The sequence below is a fragment of the Equus caballus genome, chromosome 6 (assembly GCF_041296265.1).
Source record: "Equus caballus isolate H_3958 breed thoroughbred chromosome 6, TB-T2T, whole genome shotgun sequence".
Classification (NCBI taxonomy): domain Eukaryota; kingdom Metazoa; phylum Chordata; class Mammalia; order Perissodactyla; family Equidae; genus Equus; species Equus caballus.
In genome coordinates, this window is record NC_091689.1 from 80,027,883 (window position 1) to 80,054,293 (window position 26,411).

A 26,411-nucleotide genomic window follows, 5' to 3' on the forward strand; every position below is an offset into this window, starting at 1 on the left:
ATATAAGCACTGGCTGATTTAAATTAAAACTACGTTGGGGAGATGGCCAGGAGGTGAAGTGTGAGGCATATAAAAGACCTAAGTTCTCAACTAATATGGTGAAAAATAAATCTATAATGTCTAAAATTGATGAATCAAGAAATAGCAACATAGGCATTTTATTTAGAATTAAGTAGGTAAACATGAAAAGATGCTCAATATCACTAGTCGTCAGGGAAATGCAAATCAAAACCACAATGAGATATCACCTCACACTTGTCAGAATAGCTATCATCAAAAAGACAACAAATAACAAGTGTTGACAAGAATATGGAGAAAAGAGAACACTCATGTCTTGTTGGTGGGAGTATAAAGTAGTGCAGCTACTACCGAAAACAGTACGGCAGTTCCCCAAAAACTTAAAAAGAGAACTACTGTACCACCCAGCAATTCCACTTCTGGGAATTTACCTGAAGAAAACATAAACACTAACTCAAAAAGATATATGCACCCCTATATTCATTGCAGCATTATTTATAATAGCCAAGATATGGAAGCAACCTAAGTGTCCATTGATAGATGAATGGATAAAGATGTGATACACGCACGTGCGCACACACACACACACACACTGCAATATTACTCAGCTGTAAAAAATAATGAAATCTTGTCATTTGTGATAACGTGAATGGACCTAGAGGGTATTATGCTAAGTGAAATAAGTCAGAGAAGGAAAAACACAGTGTGATTTCACTTGTATGTGGAATCTGAAAAACAAAACAAATGAACAAGCAAAATATAAACAGAAACTCATAGATACAGAAACTAAACTGGTGCTTTCCAGAGGGGAAGGGTATGGGAGGTTGGGTGAAATAGGTGACGGGAATTAAGAAGTGCAAACTTTCAGTTATAAAATAAGTTAGTCACAGGATATAATGTACAGCGCAGGGAATATAGTCAATAATATTGTAATAAATTTGTATGGTAACAGATGGTTACTAGATTTATTGTGGTTATCATTTTGTAATGTATATAAATGTTGAATCACTATGTTGTACACCTGAAACTAACATGATATTGTATGTCAATTATACTCCAATTAAAAAAAAAGAAGTAAGTAGGTAAATTCCAAGGGAAATGGCTAGATGAATTAGGGGTAATTGCTTCTGGTGAACAGGACTGGAGTAGAAGAGGAATGATGCAGGAAAACTATTGTTTTAATATAATATTATTTTATTTTTGGTTTTTGTAAATTTTTTATTGAAATATAACATATATAAAACCTTACATACAGAAAAGGATACAACTTATAAATATACAGCTTGATAAATTAACGTTAAGTGAAAGCACCTGTATAAATTAGCACCCAGATCAAGAATATTTTATTTTTAAACTATACACATGTATTCTTTGATAAATATTTAGAATTAATAATAATAAAGAGTTAGGATATCAGGAGAGAGAAAATGCTTTTGATAATACTACTTTTGATAATACTGCTTTTGAAAATACTCCTAAAATCTGGAGCAGTGCTATCCAATATGGTAACCTCTAGCTACATGCAGCTATCGAGCACTTGAAATGTGACTAGTCTGAGGAACTGGATATTTTATTTTTGTAAATTTTAATTGACTTAAATTTAAATAGTCACATGTAGTGTCTACCGTATTGGACAGTGCACATCTAGAGACTTAAGTACTTAAAGTCCGCACAGAGAGGGAGAAAGGAAGGCTCAGTTTCCTCAGGTTAAATGAGAACTGGTGACAAGGCACTTTGAAAGTAATGAAATAAAGCACCAATAATAACTGAATGGGATTAAGGAGAAAATTTTAAGTAGAGACTAACCATGATCTGAATTTATCTATATGAACTATATTCTATAGGGAAAGAGCACAAATTCAGAAAATATTTTAAAAATTGAGAAAGCAAATGCTAATTCCTACAGTAGTTACAAAGGGAATACTTAATAAGCTGATGTTTTCTCTGTGAAAAGAAAACGAAACTCTCAATATTGAATGCTAAGATTTGTGGTTCTTTCTATTTTTCTATATTTAGCAAAGTTTCTTTAATCCAGGTGTATTACTTTTATAATTAGAATTAGTGTGAAAAAAGGTCAATATAAAGGGCCCGGCCACATGGCTGAGTGGTTAAGTTTGTGCGCTCTGCTTCGGTGGCACTGGGTTTTGCCAGTTCTGATCCTGGGTGTGGACATGGCACTCCTCATCAGGCCATGCTGAGGCGGCGTCCCACACAGCACAACTGGAAGGACCTGCAACTAGAATATACAACTATGTACTGAGGGGCTTTGGGGAGGAGAAGGAAAAAAAAGATTGGCAACAGATGTCAGCTCAGGGCCAATCTTTTTTTTGAAAAACAAAGGTCAATATAAAGTAAGATGGTGAATTCTAAGACTTAAGAGGTAGAAGTATTTATGTTTGCACTTTACCTACTTTGTAAAAAAATAACAGATTTGTTGAAATAATTCACATTCCATAAAATCCGCACCTTTAAAGTGTGCAGTTCAGTGTTTTTTAGCATATTCATAGAATTGTGCGACCATCACCGCTCTAATTTTAGAACATTTTTATCACCCCAAAAGAAACTTGGTACCTGTTATTTCCAAATAAGGTCACATTCTGAGGTTGTTGGTGGACATGAATTTTGCGGGGACACTATTCAACACAATACAGGGTCCAACTTCATTCCTTTGCACGTGGGTATCTAGTTGTCCCAGGACTATTTTCAGAAAAGCATACGCTTTGGGGCACCTTGTTCCAGCCTGGCAAGGGTGAAAGTCTAGGCTCCCTACTCAGCCTTGCTGGCATGGGTAGGGGTTGGGCCACAAATTTTTCTGTGGTGTTTGGCTAGAGAAGAGCGGTTGTTGTGAGAAGTTTTCTGTTTTGCCAGACTGCCCCTTTCCTGGTCCTTTGGCTAGGGAGAGCAGGCTTTTGTTGTTGTTTTGACTGCACCCTTTGGCTGGCATTTCTGGGTTGTCAGCTTCTTCAGCTCCAAGAAAATCCAGGCAGGAAGAAAACCCAGGGAACACACCACCACGTTGTTCCTTGGACCCAAGGTCCCTAGCCAATCTGCCTTCTCTCCATCTTTCAGAATCTTAGGTTTGTTTTATACATAATCTCCAGAGTTTTTAGGTGTACTTAGTGGGAGGAATTAGGAAAATACATCTATTCTACTTTTTGAACACGTTAAATTTATAAATCAAATTTAGGTAGAATTTATATCTTTGTAACTTAATACTTCCAAATCACAAATGTGATATGTCTCTCAGTATATTAATCATAATATCTTCATAGTATCTCTCAATAAGATTTTAGACTTTTTCCCTTAGGAGTCTTATTCTTTTTTTTTTTTGGTTAGATTTAATCATAGGATACTTAAGATTTTTTGATGTTATTGTAAGCGATATCTTTGCAGACTTTTCACTTTCTATTTGTTGTGAGTGTATAACAATACAATTGATTTTTATATATTGGTTTTGTACCAGCAACAACCTTGCTAAACTCTTAAATTCTGATAGTTTGTATGTAATTTTGGGGGGGAATTTTTGCATACATAACCATTCAGTAAGTTTTTTTCTGGCACCAAATACATGGTGTTTTCCACATCAATTCTCTAATTCTCTGACATCAACTGGGTGTTCAACATTCAACTCAATTCTGACACTAACTATTTGGAATTAGTGCAGGCACCACTGGTTAAGGGTTCAGCCACAAAAGACTGTCCCCCTCTTCAGGGGCCAGTCACAAGAGCCAGTTTGCCACGTGTACTTCTGACTGACTGGCTATAAATTCAGGGGTTCCTTAGACCCTCTCTCTCAGGCTCAGTAATTTGCCAGAAGGACTCACGGAACTCAGGAAAATACTTTACTTACGTTTGCCAGTTTATTATAAGGGACACAACTCAGGAACAGCCATATGGAAGAGATGCTTAGGGCAAGGTATGGGGGGGAGGCATGGAACTGCCTTGCCCTCTCCTGGTGCACCACCCTCCCAGCACTTTGATGTGTTCACCAACTCAGAAGCTCTCCAAACCCTGTCATTTGGTTTTTATGGAGATTTTATTACATAGGCATGATTGATTAGATCATTGTCCACTGCTGATTGAACTGTCTCCAGCCCTTCTCCCCTCCCTGGAGGTGGGATATGGGGTGTGGCTAACAGTTCCACCCCTCTGATCATAGCTTGGTCTTTCAGTGGATGAGCCCCCATTCTGAAGCTATCTGCCCCACACCCCCACGCCAATAATCTCATTAGTATACAAAAGACACTCTTCTTACTCAGGATATTCCGAGGATTTTAGGAGTTCTGTGCCAGGAACTGGGAGACAAAAGCCAAATATTTATTTTTTGTTATACCACAACCATATAATTTGCATTTACATTTGTACTTTTACATTCTTTATTTCTTTTACTTGCTTTTCTTGATGTACTGGCTGGGACCTTCATTAAAGTGATAAAAGAAGTGGTGATAATGAGCACGCTTCCCTTGTTCCAGCTCTCAAAGGGAATGGTTTTAATGTTTCACTTTAGGTATGATGTTTGCTGTAAGTTTTCTTATAGATAGCTTTTATCAGATTAAGAAGATTTTCTGAGTTTGGTAAAAGTTTTATCGTGGATGAGTGTTGGTGTTTAGCAAACGCTTTTTCTGCATCTATCGAGATCCTCCTTTGATTTTTCTCTTTTACTATATTAATGTGGCAAGTTACACTGATTTGTCTCCTAAAATTAAAATGACCTTGAGGGGCTGGCCCCATGACGCAGCAGTTAAGTGTGCACATTCTGCTTAGGTGGCCCAGGGTTCGCCGGCCCAGATCCCGGATGTGGACATGGCACCAATTGGCATGCCATGCTGTGGTAGGCATCCCACATATAAAGTGGAGGAAGATGGGCACAGATGTTAGCTCAGGGCCAGTCTTTCTCAGCAAAAAGAGGACGACTAGCAGATGTTAGCTCAGGGCTAATCTTCCTTGGAAAAAAAAAATTAAATAAATAAATAAAATGACCTTGAATTGCTGTGATAAATCAAACAAGGTCACAGTTTAGACTATATTACTGGATTCAGTAATTGCTAATATTTTCATGGATATTTACATCAATGTTTCTGTGTGAAATTGGTCTGTAATTTTCCTTTCTTGTACTTTTTTTCTTCTCAAATTTTGGCATAAGGGTTTGATAGATTCATCTTCTTCCAGTCTCTGGAAAGGTTAGTATAATATTGAAATTATTTTTTCCTTGAAATTTGGTGGAACTTGCTGGTAGAGTAATCTGAGCCTACTGGTAATGGAGGTGCTGTTAATGGGAAGGTTTTTCTTTTTTTTTCTCATCAGTTTCTTTAGTAGTTATACGACTGTTCAGATTGTTTATTTCTTCTTGAAGGCTTTTTCTCAGTTCATCTTTATGGGCAAATCTATTGGAATTAAATTCTTCATAATATCCTAGTTTATCTTTTTATTGCATATGACTTCTGTGATGATGGCTCCTTTTTCATTCCTGATAGTAGTTATTTGCTCCAATTCTGCTTTTTTCTTAACCAGTTTTTTCAGAGGTTTATCAATTGTATTATTTTCAAGGGACCAACTTTTGACTTTGTTGATACTCTTTATGTAGGTTTGTTTTCTATCTTATAAATTTGGCTATTGATTATTTTCTTCAAATTTCTTATTTGATGAGTACTTAGCTCTTTAATGTTTAGATTTTATTCTTTTCTGATGTATACATTTAAGGCTATAATTTCTTGTGTACTTGTACAAAAAAAACTATATTCTACAATTGTGGAGTACAGTGTTCTCTATGTATCCATTAGGTCAAATTTGTTCACCAAGATATTCAAATGTTTTATATCTTTACATGCTTGTTATTCAGATGTGTTTGTAGTAATTTGTTATGGCAGCTCTAGGAAACTAATACAATAATTTTAACTTTTTACCTCTGCAATTTCTATTTTGTTCCTTTTCTATCTGCTGGGTCATCTTTTTTTTTTTTCCTAAAGATTGGCACCTGAGCTAACAACAGTTGCCAATCTTTTTTTTTTTTCTGCTTTCTCTTCCCAAACCCCCCCGTACATGGTTGTATATCTTAGTTGCCCGTCCTTCTAGTTGTGGGATGTGGGACGCTGCCTCAACGTGGCCTGGCGAGCAGTGCCATGTCCGCGCCCAGGATCCCAACCCTGGGCCGCCGCAGCGGAGCGCGCGAACTTAACCACTGGGCCACGGAGCCAGCCCCTTGGTCATCTTTTATTGTTTCCTATTTCTTACAGATGTATTCAAGCTTGTCTTTTATCTTTTGAAACACAGTATGCAGAGTTATTTTATGATCTGGATCTCAGAATTCAATATCCAAAGGTTTTGCTGACCTGTTTCTGTTCTATGTTGTTTACACTGGTTGATGCCTATTTCCTATGTTGCATAACTATTTTTTTTACTATGAAAGCTCATTTTCCTTGGGAAATTGGATCTGTAGGGGAAATTCTTTGATGCCTAAGATAAGGATTCGCTTTTTCTTCTGCCAGTTACCTGGGGGCACTACCAGTCTAGGATGACTTTAAACTAAACTCCTGCTTTAGGACTTTTTGGAACACCCAGGTTGTGTAAATTAGAGTTGCAAATCCATGCAACAGCTGGTTGTTTTGAAGATTTCTCAGATATTCTTTTTATTTGTTTTCTTCTTCCCCTTTTCTCTACTCACAGCAAGGCAATTTTCATTGCAATCCCCTAGAAGAGGGGATTGGGGTACATTTACTTCTATCTCACCCTTACATTGGAGGTTTAGCGCTCTGGAGTCCCAATGTTTTGAGCGAGTGCTTCTCTTATTGTACTTGTCACTTTGAGTGGACTGTAGGCTTACATTTTATCCCAGCACCTATTAGGCTGTAGAGATAATGGCATCAGTGTTCCACTTCCCTCTGGTTTAAGGATTCCCTACTATCTTATCAGCTTTTTGGTACTTTTAAGAAAATGGTTTTATCCAGCATTTTCAGTTTTTATTGTAAGGCCCATCAAGATATCTAGCTCACCATATTATTGGAAACTCAGTTTTCTCTTATCTTTTAGAAATGGATGATGACAGATACCAAATTACTATGTTTTGACATTCCATAGATGTAACAGAATGGTATAAGTTTTACTTTAAAATATCAAAATTTACAATATGTTTAAAATTACATTTTTTTAACCATTTAAACTTAACTTGGAAAATTTTAGATATCAACTTAAAAATGTCTGAAGAAGTATGCCATTTTTAAAAAAATTTAGGTGGTACACAAGCAAAAACGTGAAGACCACTGATCTAGAGAAATGTTCACATAATTCTATAAGAAAACATATATACCCGTCTAGTCTCATGGCTTTAAATATTATTTAAATACTGGTGACTGCTGAATTTATATCTCCCACCCAGACCTTTCCTCTGTTCCATGAAGCACGTATCCAACTGCTTCCTCAACATCTCCAATTGGATGCCTAATAGGCATCCTACATTTATCATGTCCAAAACAGAATTCTTGAATGCCACCCCCTCCCCACACTCCCACTCACACAACCTGCTCCTTTCCTCTCCTAGTGTTCTCCATCTGAGTAAATGTTACCTCTGCTCACCCACTTGCTCAGGCCAAAGACGTCTGAATTATCCTTGACTCCTGTCTTTTTTTATACATATATTTATCATCTAATGATCAACAAATCCTGTCAGCTCTATCTACAAAATATATCCTGAGTTTTCTATCATCTGTCTCTCCCAGGCACAAAAAGAGTCTACTTTCTGCTCTTCCTGTTTCTGTTCTTGCAGCCTGTTTTAAAAATGAGCCTTTAAAAATAAAGCTTTGATCATGCCTACTCTGGAGGCTTCTTTTCATTCTTAGAATAATACTCAAATTCTTACATTGTTCTAAAAGGTTCTGCATGGCCTGGATCCTGGCTGCCTCTCTAGCCTCATCTTATATCATTTTCCCCTCACTCATTCCGTTTCAGCTGTACTGGCCTCCTAACTGTGCCTCCCACACAGGAAGTGTGCTGCTTTGCCTCCAGGCTCTCCACTGGTGCTTCCCTTTGCCCAGTTTGCTCTTTCCCAGATATCCACTCCCTCATTTCCTTAAAGTTTCTCCTTCAAATACCGTATGACCCAGCCATCCCACTACTGGGTATCTATCCAAAGAACTTGAAATCAGCAATTCCAAAAGTCCCATGCACCCCTATGTTCATTGCAGCATTATTTACAACAGCCAAGATGTGGAAGCAACCTAAGTGCCCATCAACTGATGATTGGATAAAGAAGATATGGTATATATATACAATGGAATATTACTCAGCCATAAAAAAGGATAAAATCATCCCATTCACAACAACATGGATGGACTTTGAGTGTATTATGTTAAGTGAAATAAGCCAGATAGAGAAGGACAATCTCTGTATGACTCCTCTCATATGTGGAAGTTAAACATGTAGACAAAGTGAACAGATTAGTGGTTGCCAGGGGAAAGGGGGTTGGGGAGTGGACACAAAGGGTGAAGGGGTGCACCTACAACATGACTGACAAACAATAATGTACAGCTGAAATTTCACAAGGTTGTAAACTATCATAATCTTAATAAAAAGTAAAAAAAAAAAAAAGTTTCCCCTTCAATATTATCACCTCAAAGAGGCTTCACCTTTCTTTCTAAAACAGCATCCTCCTTCCCTTCTTTTCCTCCTTAACCTGCTTCCTTTTTCCTTAGCACATTTATCATTTGCTTATTTTCTGTCTCTCCACTGGAATATAAGTTCTAAAAGGGGAGGATCTTGTCTGCTTTGTTCACTGCCTTACCCCCCAGAGCCTTATGTAGTAGGTCTTGAGTAAATATGTGTTGAATATGAATTGAATGTATAAATATGTATCCCCAAATGCCTACTATTGGGCTATTTATATATTTGGTGTTGACAGGATATTAAATGGTTGAGTGAACGGATATAGTATCATTCAGGTACTTTATTGTTCTCTTTTGTCTGGGAAGATTACATTTTGCGTAATGTAAGGACTGGTTCCTTTTCACTTTATTGAGCTTTGAGATAGCAACCCAGCTTCTCAATCTTAATCCTCCAGCACCTCAAATGACTCTCTAGGGTCTCCATTCCCTAACTTCTAACAATAAGGACAATGGTTCTACAGAAAGCCTTCACAAGGAAAAATTTAAAGGACAGATAAATTACTTGTTAGATTTTTAGAGTTCAGATTTTTTTTCTTCCATATTAATTCAAATGCCCTTGGGCCATTTTTCTTACCCGTAGTATAAACATTTTGGTCCCACAGAAAATATTATAAAGTGATTTCATTTTGCACAAAAGACTTACTTGTCACTTTGGCACAATCCAGGTTCAAGAACTAATTCTCATGTGTACTGTCAAACAACAGTCATTTCTACATGATAGAAAAAACAAGAAATTAAAAAAAATCTATTGTATTATTTAATATAATTGCACATAGGTATTAACCTTAGTAATTGAGAAATAATTATTAATTATATTGGGTTGGTAGTAAAGAATGCTGATTTTATGTCTGGTGTTTTTGAAGGGAGGACAAGCTGTTAAAAATGGATGAGAAGCTGGTAATTTTGAAGTGCTCATTCAAGTTAAATTGCCATTAATAAAAGCTTAAAACAATGTATTTTATATATGAAGAAAGAAAATTGATGTTTAGTTCTGTATAGTTTTTTGAGGAGAATTATCTAAGGAAGGTTTTTCTTTAAAATTAATGAAATCTATATCTCCCTGACTGTACTAGCTTCAATAGTGCTAAAAAGTATAAATTTGGAGATACAAGATGTGTACAGTTGAAACCATGTAAGTTATGAAGAATGTTGCCATTTATTCAACCAACCAATATATGATTTTGTAGGGGAAGCAGACAGATATTCTGCTTCTATATATACAACATTAGGAAGAAAATTATGTTGCATTTAAATTTCCCATCTGGCAGAACTTCAGGTTCAGAATATTAAATAAAGATTCTTCAAAAATTAACTCTCGGGGGGACCCCATGACGTAGTGGGTAAGTTAGCATGCTCTGCTTTGGTGGCCTGTGGTTTGCGAGTTCAGATCACTGGCGTGGACCTACACACGGCTCCTTAAGCCATGCTGTGGCAGCGTCCCACATATAAAATAGAGAAAGATTGGCACAGATGTTAGCTCAGGGACAATCTTACTCACCCCCCCAAAAAAAAGTTGACTCTGACTCTCTTAAACAAATTAGAAAGGTACTTTGCCTCATTTAACACCTTCTACAGAAGGTGTCTTAATGCTGTTTTCTATTACAGCTGCAGAATAAGATGTTCTACTTAATAATAAACCCAAGGGGGGAAAAATCCCTGCATCTTGTCACGGATGTAACAAGCCCCCCCAGGGAAACAAGCAGCTTGGATCCTTGATGAGTGTAGAGAATATGTTATACAGCACAGTAGCGTTTCTTCAGGGAAGTTCAGACCAAGCGAAAATAAGAGACCTAGCCTACCATTATGGGAGAGAGATTTGGTGGTCCTGAAATGAAAAAATGTGGGAGTGGGGCAGAAAACTTAAATTGAAGACCCACTAAGGATCAAAAAGTTTCTGAGTTTCCGTATGACAAATAAATCTCTCTTCAAAATCTTGAAAAAGAATTGAGAGACTTGAATTATAATTATTACTTTTTTTCTAATAGATAATATTGCAGTTAAAATTATGGACTAACTATAAAACATTGTTGAAAGAAATTAAAGACAATCTAAATAAATGGAAAGATATTTCATGTTTAAGGATAGGAAGACTTACTATTGTTGAGGTGGCAATATTTCCCAAATTGGTGTACAGATGCAACATAATCACCAAAATCCCCAGCTGGTTTCTTTCCAGAAATTAACAAACTGATCCTAAAATTCATATGAAAATTCAAGGGACCTGTAGTAGCCAAAACAATCTTGAAAAGGAAGAACAAAGTTAGAGGACTCACGCTTCCTGATTTCAAAACTTTCTGCAAAACAACAGTAATCAAGACTGTGTGGTGCTGCTGTAAGGATAGGTAAATAGATCAGTGGAATAGAATTGAGAGTCCAGAAATAAACTTTCATATTTATGGTCAGTTAATTTATTAGAGTGATGCCAAGACAAATCAATGAGAAAAAAATAGTCTTTTCAACATAGAGTCCTGGGACAACTGGATAACCATGTATGCAAAAGAATGAAGTTGGATCCCTTCCTCACACATTCAGAAAAATTAACTCAAAATAGATCATAGACCTAATGTAATAGATAAAACTATAAAATTCTTAGAAGAAAATATAGAAGTGAATCTTAATGATCTTGGGTTAGGCAAAGACTTCTTAGATATGATACCCAAAACACAAGCAACCAAAGAAAAAATAGGTAAATTGGACTTCATCAAAATTAAAAACTTCTGTGCTTTAATCAAGACTCTATCAAGAAAGTGAAAAGACAACCCATAGAATGGGAGAAAATATTTTCAAATCATAAATATTATAAGATACTTGTAGAACATATAAAGTATGAACATATAAACTAGAACATATAAAGAACTTTTACAATTCAGTAGTAAAAGACAAACAATCCAATTAAAAAATGGGCAAGGAATCTGAATATATATTTCTTCAAAGAAGATATACAAATGGCCAATAAACACATGAAAAGGTGTTCCACATCATTAGTCATCAGGGAAATGCAAATCAAAACTCTAAATAAGATAGCACTAGGATGGCTACAATCAAAAAGATAATAACTAGTCTTGGCGAAGCTGTGGAAAAATTGGAACCCTCATACACTACTGGTAGGAATGTAAATGGTGCAACCACTTTGGAAAACAGTTTGGCAGTACCACAAAATATTAAGCGTAGAGGTACCCTATAACCCAGAAGCTCCACTTCTAGGTATATACCCGAGAGAAATGAAACCATATAGCCACATAAAAACTTATACGCAAATGTTCACAGCAGCTGTAGAGGGGGAAATTTTTCCTTCTGCCATTCTAGGTTCTTGCCTGGGGCTCTGTAACAAAAGATGGATTAACAAGAGGAAAACAAATAGAAGTTTATTAACGTGTCTATCTCATACATACATGAGAGAAACTCAGGGATAGTAACTCAAAGGTTTGGTTAAAACCTGAGCTTATATTAGCATCTTAGCAAAGGAACAGTAAGTCTTTTTTTTTTTCTTTCTCTTTCTTTTCTTTGTTTTTTTCGAGCTAACATCTGCTGACAGTCCTTCTCTTTTTGCTCAGGGAGACTGGCCCTGAGCTAACATCTGTGCCCATCTTCCTCTACTTTATATGTAGGATGCCTGCCACAGCACAGCATGGCTTGACAAGCAGTGTGTAGGTCTGCACCTGGGATCTGAACCGGTGATCCCTGCCTGCCGAAGCAGAACATGCGAACTTAACCACTGTGCCACTGGGCTGGCACCCCCCCACCTTTTTTTTTTATTTAAATGTATATTTTATTTATTTATTTATTTTAGGGGCTATTATTTATTTATTTATTTTAACTTTATTTTTTATTGAAGTAACATTGGTTTATGACGTTATATAAACTTCAAGTGTACGTCAATTTATTTCAACTTCTGTATAGACTATATCATATTCACCACCAAAAGTCTAGTTGCCATCCATCTCCGTACACATGAACCCTTCTACCCCTTTCTCCCTCCCCCCTCCTCCTGTCTCCTTTGGTAACCACCAGTCTATTCTCTGTATCTATCTGTTTGTAGTTGTTGTTTTTTTATCTTCCATATATGAGTGAAATCATATGGTAGTTGGCTTTCTCCATATGACTTATTTTACTTAGCATAACACCCTCAAGGTCCATCCATGTTGGCTGTTGCAAATGGCAAGATTTCATCTTTTTTATGACTGAGTAGTATTGCATTGGATATGTATTTCACATCTTTTTCCATTCATCCCTTGATGGGCACCTAGGTTGCTTCCAAGTCTTAGCTATTGTGAATAATGCTGCAGTGTACATAGGGGTGCATGTATCTTTACACATTCATGTTTTCTTGTTCTTTGGATAAATGCCTAGCAGTGGAATAGCTGGATCATATGATAGTTCTATTCTTAATTTTTTGAGGAATCTCCATGCTATATTCCATAGTAGCTGCACCTACCTCCTACCAGTGGTGTATGAGAGTTCCCTTCTCTCCACATCCTCTCCAATGCTTGTTGTTTTATATTATTTTTTAAAGTATTGCCTTTTTTCCATCTGTTCTCTTTTCTCCTCTGGAACTGCTCTTACTTGCATATTAATGGTCTCTTGGGTCTCTCTCTAAGTCTTCTATTTTCCATCATGATTTCTGTTTGTATTTCAGCTCTGTACTTTGAGATAGCACTTCTGCTTGATTTTCCAGTCATTAATTTAGGTCTTGACAGTAAATATTCTCTCCTTCAAATCTTCTGCAAATTTTTTTCTGAGAGATCATAGTTTTTCATTCCAGAAATTCTTTTTTTTTGTAAGATTTTATTTTTTCCTTCTTATCCCCATGTCCCCCAGTACATAGTTGTATATTTTTAGTTGTGGGCCCTTCTAGCTGTGGTATGTGGGATGCCGCCTCAGCATGGCCTGATGAGCAGTGCCATGTGCGCACCCAGGATCCGAACTGGTGAAACCCTTGGCCTCTGAAGCAGAGTACACGAACTTAACCACTCACCTACCGGGCTGGCCTCTAATTTGTCTTCATTTTTGAAGTACATTTTTTACTGAGTATAAAATTCTAGTTTTGCAGTTATTATCTTACAACACTTTGAATGTGACATTCCATTATCTTTTGGCTTCCATCAACTTGTTGAGAAGCTAGCTGTTAGCCTTGTTGTTCCTTTGAAGATATGTCCCTCACCCTCAACGGCCCGCCTAACTTCGTTTAAGATTTTCTCTTTATCTTTGCTTTTCAGCAACTTCACTATGATATGCCTGTGTGCTTTTCTTTGTATTTATCCTGCTTTATTTCATAGAATTTCTTATATTTGTAACTTGGTTTCTTTCATCAGTTTTGGAAAAATTTTGGCTATTTTCTCTTCAAATATGGTTTTTATCCCATTGTCTCTCTCTTGTCTTCTGGATCTCTGGTTATACATGTATTAGATTTTTTAATAGTGTCTCGTGTATTTTATGTTCTTTTCTGTATTTTCTTTTTCTTTTTCAGCTTCTGTCTGGATCATTTCTTCTGACCTATCTTCTGGTTCACTAAATATCTCTTTATTTGTGTCCAATGTGCTGTTAAGCCTACTGAGTTCTTAAATGTGATTATTGTTTAGTTCTAGAATTTCTATTTTATATTTCATACAGTTTCCTCTGCTGAATTTCTCCATCTTGTCATTTAATTTCTTAAACCCATTCATAATGGTTATTTTAAAGTCCATGTCTGATCATTCCAATATCTGGTTCTCCCGTGGATCTGTTTCTATTCTCTGATATCTTTTTGGTTTTTGTTGTTTGATCTTGTCTATGGAATACTGGTAATTTTCTGTTTAATACTGAAAATAGTTTATGAAAAATTAAAGAGATAATTTGAGGTCCTGCAAGGTGTTGTCTTCCTTTAGCAAGCATTTACTTTTATTTCTGGCAGTCAGTTAGGGTAAGATTAGACCATCTTAATCAAACCAGGGATTGAGCTGATGAGAGGCTGAGCTTTAGTATTTACAAGGGCTGGTCTCTCATAAGGTGTAGGCTTTTGGGGTCCCAACTAAAAGGAAAGGGTGGTTTCTAAGTTTCCTCTATCTTGTTGAGTCCTGAATCTCTAGTCACCATTCCCCCTGAGCTCTGTAAGACTACAGGAAGACCAGTTTAGTTTCTCCTCCTTTTACCCACTGCTTTCTGCTCAGCTTCTCAACCTCTCGTTACTACTTTTAAATCAGTAATGCCTTGAGGGAAAAAGAGTCATCAAATGTCAGGCTTCTCTCTTCATACTTCTTTTCTGTCTGACATTTTAGCCCCTCACATCCTTGCTGCCTTGATAGCTCTTTGATACCTATGAAGAGATTTTTTATTTTTTTTGTGAGGAAGATTGGCCGTAAGCTAACATCTGTGCCCATCTTCCTCCATTTTATATGTGGGACACCTGCCACAGCATGGCTTGATAAGCAGTGCACGTGCAGGTCCACGCCTGGGATCCGAACAGGCGAACCCCAGGCTGCAGAAGTGGAGTGTATGAACCTAACTGTTACACCACTGAGCTGGCCCCAGCAAAGATGATTTTCTATTTACCTTTGATTGACCTTGAGTTTCAAGTGAATTTTTAATTTAAAATTTCTCCTTTTGTTGGTCTTATTTCTACTGCAATCATTTTCTTTATTCTCTTCCTCACCACCCTCTTCATAATTCTGAGGGTCTTCTAATTTGTCTTAGACAAGACATGTGTAAACTATCCCATTAAATTGTATCTGCAGGTGATAATATGATGGCTTATTCCCTCTCTTATCTCTAGAGAATAAGGCAATCATCAATGAGACTGAATGAAAATATTCCTTAGTTTGATTTCCCAATACTAAGTCTCTAGTTAACCTTTTTAGTTTTTATACATTTCTAAGGATAGCTTGATAGTGTATCTTTGTAATAGATGGATTTTCATTTGGCTAACAAGCCTACAAAAATTTTCTATTCCCTAGAAGTGGCCATGTCCAAAAATAATATAATGTATTACATGTTCTTGCCCCTTCTAGCCAAGGCTGACTGACCCACAGGAGAAACTCTAACCCAAACTGGGCCAATCAGATCCTCACTCCCAGGAATTTGACATTTGCAACAATTAGATACAGGGATAGAGTTTTTAGAGCTGAGTAATTATGATGCACAGCCTCTATTATTCCCCTCCTCCTAGTATTTATGTCCTTATGTAATGCTCTCCCTTTGACTGTAGGCTGGACCTAGTGATTCACTTCTAATAGACTACAGCAAAAATAATAAGATGTCATTTCTGGGGCGGGCCTGTGGCCCAGTGGTTAAGTTTGCGCACTCTGCTTCAGCGGCCCGAGGTTTCACCAGTTTGGGTCTTGGGCGCAGACAGGGTACTGCTCATGAGGCCATGCTGAGGCAACGTCCCACATAGCACAACCAGAAGGACCTACAACTAGAATATACAACTATGTACTGGGGGGCTTTTGGGAGAAGAAGGAGAAAATAAAAGGGGAAGATTGGCAACAGATGTTAGCTCAGGTGCCAATCTTTAAAAAGAAAAAGACGTCACTTCTGAGATAAGTTACAAAAAGACTGTGGTTTCTGTTTGGGGGCTGTTTCTTGCTCTCTTGCTCACTTGCTCTGAGGGAAGCCAGTTGCCGTGTTGTATGCTGCCCTTTGAAGAGGCCCATGTGTCAAAAAACTGCAGAAGGTCTCCAGTCAATAGGCAGCAAGGAACTGAAGCCCTCAGTTGAACAGCTGTCCGGAGACTGAATTCTGCCAACATCCATGGGAGTGAGCTTGGAAGTGCATCCTCCCTCAGTTGAGTCTTCAGATTAGATGGCAACCCTGGCCAACAGCATGATCGAAACCTCTTGTGAGATATTTAGCCAGAGGAACCCAGCTTGGCTGCACCCATATTTCCGACCCTCACTTCATCTCTTCAACTGCCTGCTGCTTTAGTCTTCCTAGTGTAGTATTCCAGCTGATCAGCTTCCTTGGCTCTCACCTTGTTCTCCTGTGTTTCCTTCATCAAGGATTTCCCCATGAGTTCTGGCATGTAACTCGTTTGGTCTACTCTCCTGGAAATTGTCACGGGGAAGGGCCCTTCCTTCTGTGATACGCTGCAGAAAGGAGTCCTCTGAATGCCACTCAGAATTCTGGGTTTTGCCTCCCTCTCCAGGTCAGACCTTGGATATCTTGGCCTTCAACATCCTGGACACTTGACGGAGCACTTAGCTGTTGTTTCCCTAAATAATGCCTAACATAGGAGCCAAACAGTCTGCCCAGCAGGCCTCTGCCTGTGCCCCTGATGTATTCTCTTTGACTGTTTCTGGGTAGCTGGCCTGATCGCTTCAAGCTCCTTTTTCCTGGTCTACTGTATTAGTCTCCTTCCAACCCTCTGCCCTACCCCACCCCATTCACCAGATGAAAGCCATGCCCTATGCCTTAGTCATTTTTTATCCAGGCTCTACCCAGGTAAGTTCTAACTCAGTTTCAGATCACACTCACTTTCTACCATGGCTGCACTATTTATAATGACAGTTGAATACATCCAGCTGGTTCATGTATGCAACTACATTTTTACCACATTTATGGTATAGAACTTTGGATCTGCTTTTGTTTATTTCCCTGTGTATAATTTTTGTGTGTATCTTTTCACATGTTCATGTGTATATTTTTTTGTGAAGAGTTTTGGTCTAGTCCTAAAATACTACCTAAACTTGCTTCAGAGCAGAGGAGGGATGGTTCAGTAACTTTTCTCATTTTTCACCTTAAGTTGTCAGTCCTATTAGATTACGAAAGCATATGACTTTTCATTTTTGTCAAATTCAATAGCTATACTCTACTTACACATGACAAAAGATTATAATCTTAAGCACACTGCTGCTAATATCTATCAAAAACACTGAAAAAAGGAATATTTATAAGATATTTCCTAAAGAATTTTCAGTGTTTCATTCCTCTAGCGGTTTTAATTGTTTTGGAGAATCTGATGAAAACTGTCTATTTTCTCTCCAGATGTGTGTATAAACCTTGTTTCAGTTATCTATTGCTACGTATCAAGTCACCCCAAAACTTACTGACTTAAAAGAACAATTATTTATTATTTCCCATGATTCCATGGGTCATGGTGTGTTCTTCTGTTCCATATGGTGTCATCTGGCTCACTCATGCATTTGCATTCAGCTGAGAACTCAGCTGGAGCTGGAATGCCTCGGATAGTCGCACTCACATGTCTGGGGTCTTGGTGCTGGCTGTTGGGTGGAGTGCTCTGGTTCTTTTCTACATGACCCCTCTGAGTGAAAACAAGCTGCCAGGCTTCTTAAGGGCTTGACCCTGATCTGGCACAGCTTCTCTTCTGTCACATTTTATTTGTCAAAGCAGTCACAAGGCCACCTGAGCTTTAAGGAGACAGGAATAGACTCCGCCTCTTGATGGAGTACCATGTACCTACAGGGATGAGAGAAATGATTAGTGGCTATCTTTGGAGACAATCTACCATGAGCATATTTACACAGAATTTTGCATACAACATCAGGGAGCTCCCCAATCCATGAGAATCATCTATGAAGTACTCTATACTTTCCGGAGCCTTGAGTTAAGAATCCCTGCTTTGAAATATAACCCAACTATAGTTTATCCCAGGAATGCAAGGTTGGTTTCATATTCAAAAGTCAGTGAATCCAATTCACCATATTAATAGAATAAAGGGAAAAAACCCATATGATCATCTCAATAGGTGTATGCAGAAAAAGAATTTGACAAAATCCAACACCCATTTATGAAAATAAAAAAAAACAACTCTCAGCAAACTAGGAATAGAAGGAAACTTCCTCAATCTGATAAAGAACATCTATGAAAAACTGACAGCTAACATCATACATAATGGTGAAATATTAAACACTCCCTAAGACTGGAAACAAGACAAAGATATCTGCTCACATCACATCTAGTCATCAAGAATGAACTCCTGCTTTTGATACGCTAAATTCTGTCTCTGAATTAAACTAAAGCGTCAAAAGCTTACTTGCCTGCACTGCGCTATATAGACTTCTGCTGGAACTACTTTTTTTTTTTTCCTGGATTATACTCTGGTATGATATCACAGTCCATACTGAAAAATAATATAAGACTCAGACATATACTCACATACATTGCTGGTGGGAGTGAAAATTCACATCATCAAATAGAATCTGGCAGCATATTAGAAAAATAACCATTGTGATCAAGTTTTTTTACTGGAAATGCAATGATGATTCAATATTAAGAAAGCTTTTGAAATAAGTCATAATGTGTTGAATGAGAAAAATGTTAATCTACAAATATTACTGAAAGGAAAAAATCCATTCTGATAAAGTTTTTTCTTTTTTTTAATTAAAAAAATTTATTTTTTTGAGGAAGATTAGCTCTGAGCTAACTACTGCCAGTCCTCCTCTTTTTACTGAGGAAGCCTGGCCCTGAGCTCACATCCGTGCCCATCTTCCTCTACTTTATTTGTGGGATGCCTGCCACAGCATGGTGTGCCAAGCAGTGCCATGTCCGCACCTGGGATCCGAACCGGCGAACCCCTGGCCGCCGAGAAGCGGAACGTGCAAACTTAACTGCTGCACCACCAGGCCGGCTCCTGATAAAGTTTTAAGAATATAGAAATTCTTATATTGATATATATCCTTTCCATAGATTGACAAAAACACTTATAAAACACATATCTTAAGGCCAAAAGCTACATTCCAATTAAAGATAGAAAAAAAAGATAGGATGAGCACCATAGCCACTATTGTTATTTTTTACTTTTTTTTTTTTTTAAGGAAGATTAGCCCTGAGGTAACATCTGCTACCAATCCTCCTCTTTTTGCTGAGGAAGACCGGCCCTGAGCTAACATCTGTGCCTATATTCCTCTACTTTATATGTGGGACGCCTGCCACAGCATGGCTTGCCAAGCGGTGCCCTGTCTGCACCTGGGATCTGAACCGGCAAACCCCGGCCCCTGTTTTTTACTTTTTTTTTTTTTTTAAAGATTTTAATTTTTTTTCCTTTTTTCTCCCCAAAGCCCCCCAGTACGTAGTTGTATATTCTTCGTTGTGGGTCCTTCTAGTTGTGGCATGTGGGATGCTGCCTCAGCGTGGTTTGATGAGCAGTGCCATGTCCGCGCCCAGGATTTGAACTAACGAAACACTGGGCCGCCTGCAGCGGAGCGTGCGAACTTAACCACTCAGCCACGGGGCCAGCCCCTATTTTTTACGTTTTAATATGAAGGAGTTAATACACACAGGAGAATTATAAAATTTATATGGTCTCATGATAAAATATTCTTTTTTACTGTCAATTTTTTTATTTTTAAAATTTGTTTTTTTGGTGAGGAAGATTGGCCCTGAGCAACATTTGTTGCCAATCTTCCTCTTTTAGCTTGAGGAAGTTTTCCCTGAGCTAACATCTGTGCCAATCTTCCTCTGTTTTGTATGTGGAACCCTACACAGCATTGCTTGATGAGTGGTGTGTAGGTCCGTGCCTGGGATCCAAACCCATGAACCCCGGGCTGTTGAAGTGGAGCGTGCAAACTTAACCACTATGCCACTGGACCAGCCCCCAATTTTTTATTTTTTACATTTTAATTATCTCAAGTTTCTTATAACTTCATAGATTAAACAGGGGGACAAAAGTGTTTTAATATTAACAACTCAATTAAAAAGTGAGCAAATCATAGATACAGAGAACAGATTAGTGGTTGCCAGAGTGGGCAAAATGAGAGAAGGGAGTCAAAAAGTACAAGTTTTCTGTTACAAAATACATAAGTCATGAGGATATAATGTGCACCATGGTGACTATAGTTAATAATACTGTATTGCCTATTTGAAAGTTGCAAAGAGAATAAACCTTAAAAGGCTCATCACAAGGGGCCGGCCCAGTGGCTGAGTGGTTAAGTTCACGTGCTCCACTGCAGGCGGCCCAGTGTTTTGTCGGTTCCAATCCTGGGCATGGACATGGCACTGCTCATCAAGCCACGCTGAGGCAGTGTGCCACATGCCACAACTAGAAGGACCCACAACTAAGAATATACAACTGTGTACTGGGGGACTTTGGGGAGAAAAAGGAAAAATATAAAATCTTAAAAAAAAAAGTCTCATCATGAGAAAAAAAATTTTGTAACTGTGTATGATGACAGATGTTAACTAGACTTATTGTGGTGGTGATTTTGCCATATATACAAATATTAAATCCTTATGTTGTACACCTGAAACTAATATAATGTCATATGTCAATTATACCTCAATAAAAAAACTATTATACTGAAGAAATAAAAGTGAGCAAAGGACTCGAATAGACATTTCTCCAAAGAAGATATCCAAATTGACAGTAAATGCATTAAAAGATACTAAACATCACTAATCATTAGGGAAGTGCAAATGAAAACCACAATGAGACACCACCTCATACCCATTAAAATTACTACCAGGGCCAGCCCCATGGCCTAGTGGTTGAGTTCGCGCACTCTGCTTTAGTGGCCCAGGGTTTCGCTGGTTTGGATCCTGGGCGCAGACATGGCACCGCTCATCAAGCCATGCTGAGGTGGCATCCCACATAGCAGAGCCAGAAGGACCTACAACTAGAATATACAACTATATACTGGGGAGCTTTGGGGAGAAGGAAAAAAAGGAAGATTGGCGATAGGTGTTAGCTCAGGAGCCAATTTTTTTTTTTTAAAAAGCTACTTTCAACAAAACAAAACAACGGAAGGATATGGATATGGAGAAATTGGAATCCTTGTACACTGTTGGTGGGAATGTAAAATGGTATAGCCTCTATAGAAGACAGTATGACAGGTCCTCAAAACAATTAAACATAGAATTGCCATATGATCCAGCAATTCCACTTCTGGGTATATACCCAAAAGAACTGAAAGCAGGGTCTGGAAGAGGTATTTGTAAACCTGTGTTCATAGCAGCATATTCACGATAGCCAAAGGTGGAACCAACCTTAATGCCTGTAGACTCATGAATGGATAAACAAAATGTGGTATATACATACAATGGAATATTATTCAGACTTAAAAAGGAAGGAAATTCTGACACATGGATGAGCCTTGACAATGTTATGCTAAGGGAAATAAGCTAGTCGCAAAAAGACAAATAATGTCTGATTCTATTATTTGAGGTACCTAGAATAGTCAAATTCATAGAGACAGAAAGTAGAATGGTGGTTACCAGAGGCTAGGGGGAAGGGGAAATGGGGAGTTGTTTAATGAGTATAGAGTTTTACTTTTGCAAGATGAAAAGAGTTCTGGAGGTAGGTTGCACAACCATGTGAATGCACTTAACATTACTGAACTGTACACTTAAAAGAATGGTTAAGATGGTAAATTTTATGCTACGTGCATTTTACTACAATTAAAAATAGGGTGGGCCAGCCCTGGTGGCCTAGTGGTTAAGTTTGGCATGCTCCACCTCACTGGCCCAAGTTCAGTTCCCAGGCTCAGACTTACACCTCTCATCTGTCAGTGGTAATGCTGTGGCAGCGGCTCACATACAAAAAGAGGAAGATTGGCAACACATGTTAGCTCAAGGCGAATCTTCCTCAACAACAACAAAAATTAAGTAAATTTTTTAAAAAGGCAAAATATATATAAAAATAAGCAAAATGAAGTGTTTTAACATTATTTAATTCTAATCTTAAAAATATCTCTGTAGATTTATAAAATTTATTTTAAATTTATTTATAGCACCCTATTTTATATTGAAAGCAGTTTGTAATTGAAAAAATATAATACAAAAAGGTTTAAAATCTCATTCTTGAAGTTTATAAACTGTTTAAAAATACCAAGTCATCTTCAATCTGCTTCTGTTTGTGTTCTATTTAGTATCCATTTATTTGTACTGTTTTTTCCAGTTTATTTTTTGTTCTGTGTTTCATTTTGGGTAATTTTTATTGTTATGTTTTCAATTTCTTAATCTTTCCTTATGCAGTGTCTAGTCTAGTCTTAATCCCATTCAGTATATATATTTGTATGTGTGTGTGAGGGGAAGATTGGCCCTGAGCTAACATCTGTTGCTAATCTTCTCTTTGCTTGTCTCTGAGCTAACATCTGTGCCAATCTTCCTCTATTTTGTGTGGGATGCTGCCACAGTGTGGCTTGATGAATGGTGCTAGGTCTGCACCCGGGATCCAAACCTGCCAACCCCACACTGCTGAAGTGGAGCATGCAAACTTAACCACTATGCCACTGGGCTGGCCCTGCCTTCAGTATATATTTTATCTCAGATATATTTTTTGTCTTTAGCATTTTGATTTGAATTTTCCCCATATCTCTGCTTAAAATTCACCCACTTTCATGAACATATGTAATATAATCATAACTTTTAAGATTTTTCTATAATAATATTAATGAATTATTCATTTTATTTACTCTAATATAAATAGTTTCAAAATAATATAAATATTATTACTAGCAATATTATTTCTGAAAACAGTTTATGTTTTTTTGGAGTTCCTTTTTTCTTTAAGGTATATCTCACATGGATATACAATCAAATTACTGTGTTTTAAAGTTACCCGAGGGGCCGGCCCAGTGGTGCAACAAAGTTCCCACGTTCTACTTCGGTGGCCTGGGGTTCGCTGGTTCGGATCCCAGGTGTGGACATGGCACCTCTTATCAAGCCATGCTCTGGCAGGTGTCCCACATATAAAGTAGAGGAAGATGGGCACAGATGTTAGCTCAGCGCCAGTCTTCCTCAGCAAAAAGAGGAGGATTGGTGGCAGATGTTAGCTCAGGGCTAATCTGCCTCAAAAAAAAATAAATAAATAAAGAGATAAAGTTACATGAAATAATTCTCCACTCAAGCTACCAACTTGATACTTGGTTAGATTCATTTATTTCACTTTGCTTTTAACTTTTAGAGATATTTTTCCATTTTGATTTAGTTCTTTATTATAATTATGTAATATAGTTACATGTTTCTACAATTAAATGATACAAAAAATATATTCAAAGTTTGGTTAGACCATGTTCCCTCCCCCATAGGTAAGCAATTTTTTAGTTCTTGGTTTATGCTTCCGTTGTTTGTCTGTTTAATTGTGGTAAAATATACATAACATAAAATTTACCATGTTAACCCTTTTTAAGTGTACAATTCAGTAGCATTAAGTACCTTTGCATTGTTGCGCGATCATCACCACTATTCATCTCCTGAAGTTGTTCATCATTCCAAACTGAAACTTTGTATCTGTTAAACAAAAACTTCCCGTTATATCCTTCCCCTCTGCCCCTGTCTTTATGAATTTGACTAGTCTACCTACCTCATATAAGTAGAATCAGGCACTGTTTGTCCTTTTGTGTCTGGCTCATTTCATTTAGCCTAATATTTTCAAAGTTTATCCGTGTTGTTGCATGTATCAGAATTTTCTTTCTTTTTTTTAAGATTTTTAAATTTTTCCTTTTTATCCCCAAAGCCCCCCGGTACATAGTTGTGTATTTTGTATTTTTAGTTGTGGGTCCTTCCAGTTATGGCACGTGGGACGCCGCCTCAGCATGGCCTGAAGAATGGTGCCATGTCCACGCCCAGGATTCGAACCTGCGAAACCCTGGGCTGCCCGAAGCGGAGTGCGTGAACTTTACCTCTCGGCCACGGGGCCGGCCCAGAATTTTATTTCTTTTTAAGGCAGAATAATATTCCAGGGCATGTATATACCACATTTTGTTTATCCATTCATCTGTCGATGAACATTAGAGTTGCTTTCACCTTTTGGCTATTGTGAATAATGCTGCTATGAGCATGGGTGTACAAATACCTGTCCAAGTCCCTGCTTTCAGTTCTTTAGGTATACACCCAGAAATGGAATTGCTGGGTCATATGGTAATTCTAGGTTTAATGGTTTTAGTAACTGCTGTACTGTTTTCTATTGTTTTGGGTTTTTTTAAAGATTTTATTTTTTTCCTTTTTCTCCCCAAAGCCCCCCGGTACATAGTTGTATATTCTTCATTGTGGGTCCTTCCAGCTGTGGCACGTGGGATGTGGCCCCAGTGTGGCCTGAAGAGCAGCGCCATGTCCGCATCCAGGACTCGAACCAACGAAACACTGGGCTGACTGCAGCGGAGTACGCGAACTCAACCACTTGGCCACGGAGCCAGCCCCTGTTTTCTATTGTTTTTTAAACTACACGAAAAATATTATGAGCTCATGGATTTTAACATATTTTATATAGTTCAGTCCATTGCAGTCACTATTGTTTTCAGTGCTTACATTGTACCATCAACAAGATCCCCTTCGACTTGACTCCTGGATCCTTTTGATATGACTTTAGTCTTTGATGTCGTCCTTGCTTTCTGGAATGAGAAAATATTTGAGGCTGAACTTGTATCTTTTCTTTTCTTTTTTTTTTTTTTTGAGGAAGATCAGCCCTGAGATAACATCTGCTGCCAATCCTCTTCTTTTTGCTGAAGAAGACTGGCCCTGAGCTAACATCCGTGCCCATCTTCCTCTACTTTATATGTAGGACACCTGCCACAGCATGGCTTGCCAAGTGGTGTCATGTCCACACCCGGGATCCGAACTGGCGAACCCTGGGCCGCCAAAGCGAATATGCGCACTTAACTGCTGCGCCACCAGGCTGGCCCCATGAACTTGTATATTTTCTGCTCCAGGCTTGGAACCAATCTTTTCTCTAAGATGTTCTGGTTCTTTTTAGAGGGAAATGGTATTTAGAGACCACCATCAGAGTGCTAGGGATACTCATTACTACATTGGTCCTAGGCCTTTTCAGTGGACTAAGCTATAAAAATTTTTTTCTTTCATAATAGAAAATATATAACAAATTCATACTGTTATTTACAATAAAAGTTAGGATCATAGGGCTTTTATTATTGATTTTATACTTGTATCTCTTTTATCCTACATTTTACTTATTCAGCCAATAATCACTGTACATCTACCATATCCCTTATACTTTACTAGGTGCTGGAAATATGTATTAAAAACTTACATTTGATTGAGTTTCCACATTGTTTTCTATCTGAATGAGGCCTTTTGCTCCTTGTGCATCAGATCTATTCACATTGGCTTCTAGTTAAAAGGGCTGAGCAGTATTGGATTAGGTTTAAAATTAGTTGATCTTGGCTTATTTCTTATTTTGCATTATTTCCATTAACTACAATATGATTACACCCCTTAGTTGGCAGTGTCAAAGGAAAAATAGATTAAATAGGCTATTAATACCAAAAAATCATTTCATCACCACTGGATATTATCCCAGAACAAGATAATGTGATAGCAAGACAATTTATTGTCCTTGGGTGCTTAGCCTTTTGGTCAGTTGGGCTGGCATCGAAACTCCATTGTGGAAGAAACTCTTGGTCCAAAACTGTTTCACTGTATTTACACTATTAGAGTTTTGTTCTTTGAAGCTATTGGCCCATGTTAAAAAAAAAAAATCCTTAGAGAGTTAAAATTCAGATATATAATTAACACATAGGAGTGAATAAATTTATCAGGCTTTTCCATTGTGACAATCAGCTGAAAATAAGTTTGGAAAGAAGAAAGTAAAGAATTAGGTCCAGCATAGAAGGGAATTGCTTGGCGAGGCAGACTTCTGAGAACCCGGGGCAGAGGTAGTGTGATGGCACTAGACACATGCCAAGGAGATGAGGGGCGTGAAAATAGCTTGTTAGACCTGAAGTTGCATTCAGAATATTCACCATTTTATGTTAGTTGTATAAGACTCAGCAGCCAACTAGACCTTTGGTGGTGCATCAGCAAATATCGATTCTAAAAAGTATTAGCAGTTTAAGTCAAAACTTAGGAATGGCA

At 37.8% G+C, this 26,411-nt stretch overlaps 1 protein-coding gene and 1 long non-coding RNA gene across 2 annotated transcripts in view; one reads left to right on the plus strand and one right to left on the minus strand.

Moving 5' to 3' along the window:
• LOC100059091 (tubulin alpha-1B chain) overlaps positions 1–26,411 on the minus strand; it is a 46,551-nt gene that overhangs the window by 15,695 nt on the left and 4,445 nt on the right. The window lies entirely within an intron of this gene.
• On the plus strand, positions 5,162–25,593 carry LOC138924802 (uncharacterized). The gene is made up of 2 exons (XR_011440068.1): positions 5,162–5,198; positions 24,559–25,593. It is a non-coding gene; the product is annotated as an uncharacterized lncRNA (long non-coding RNA).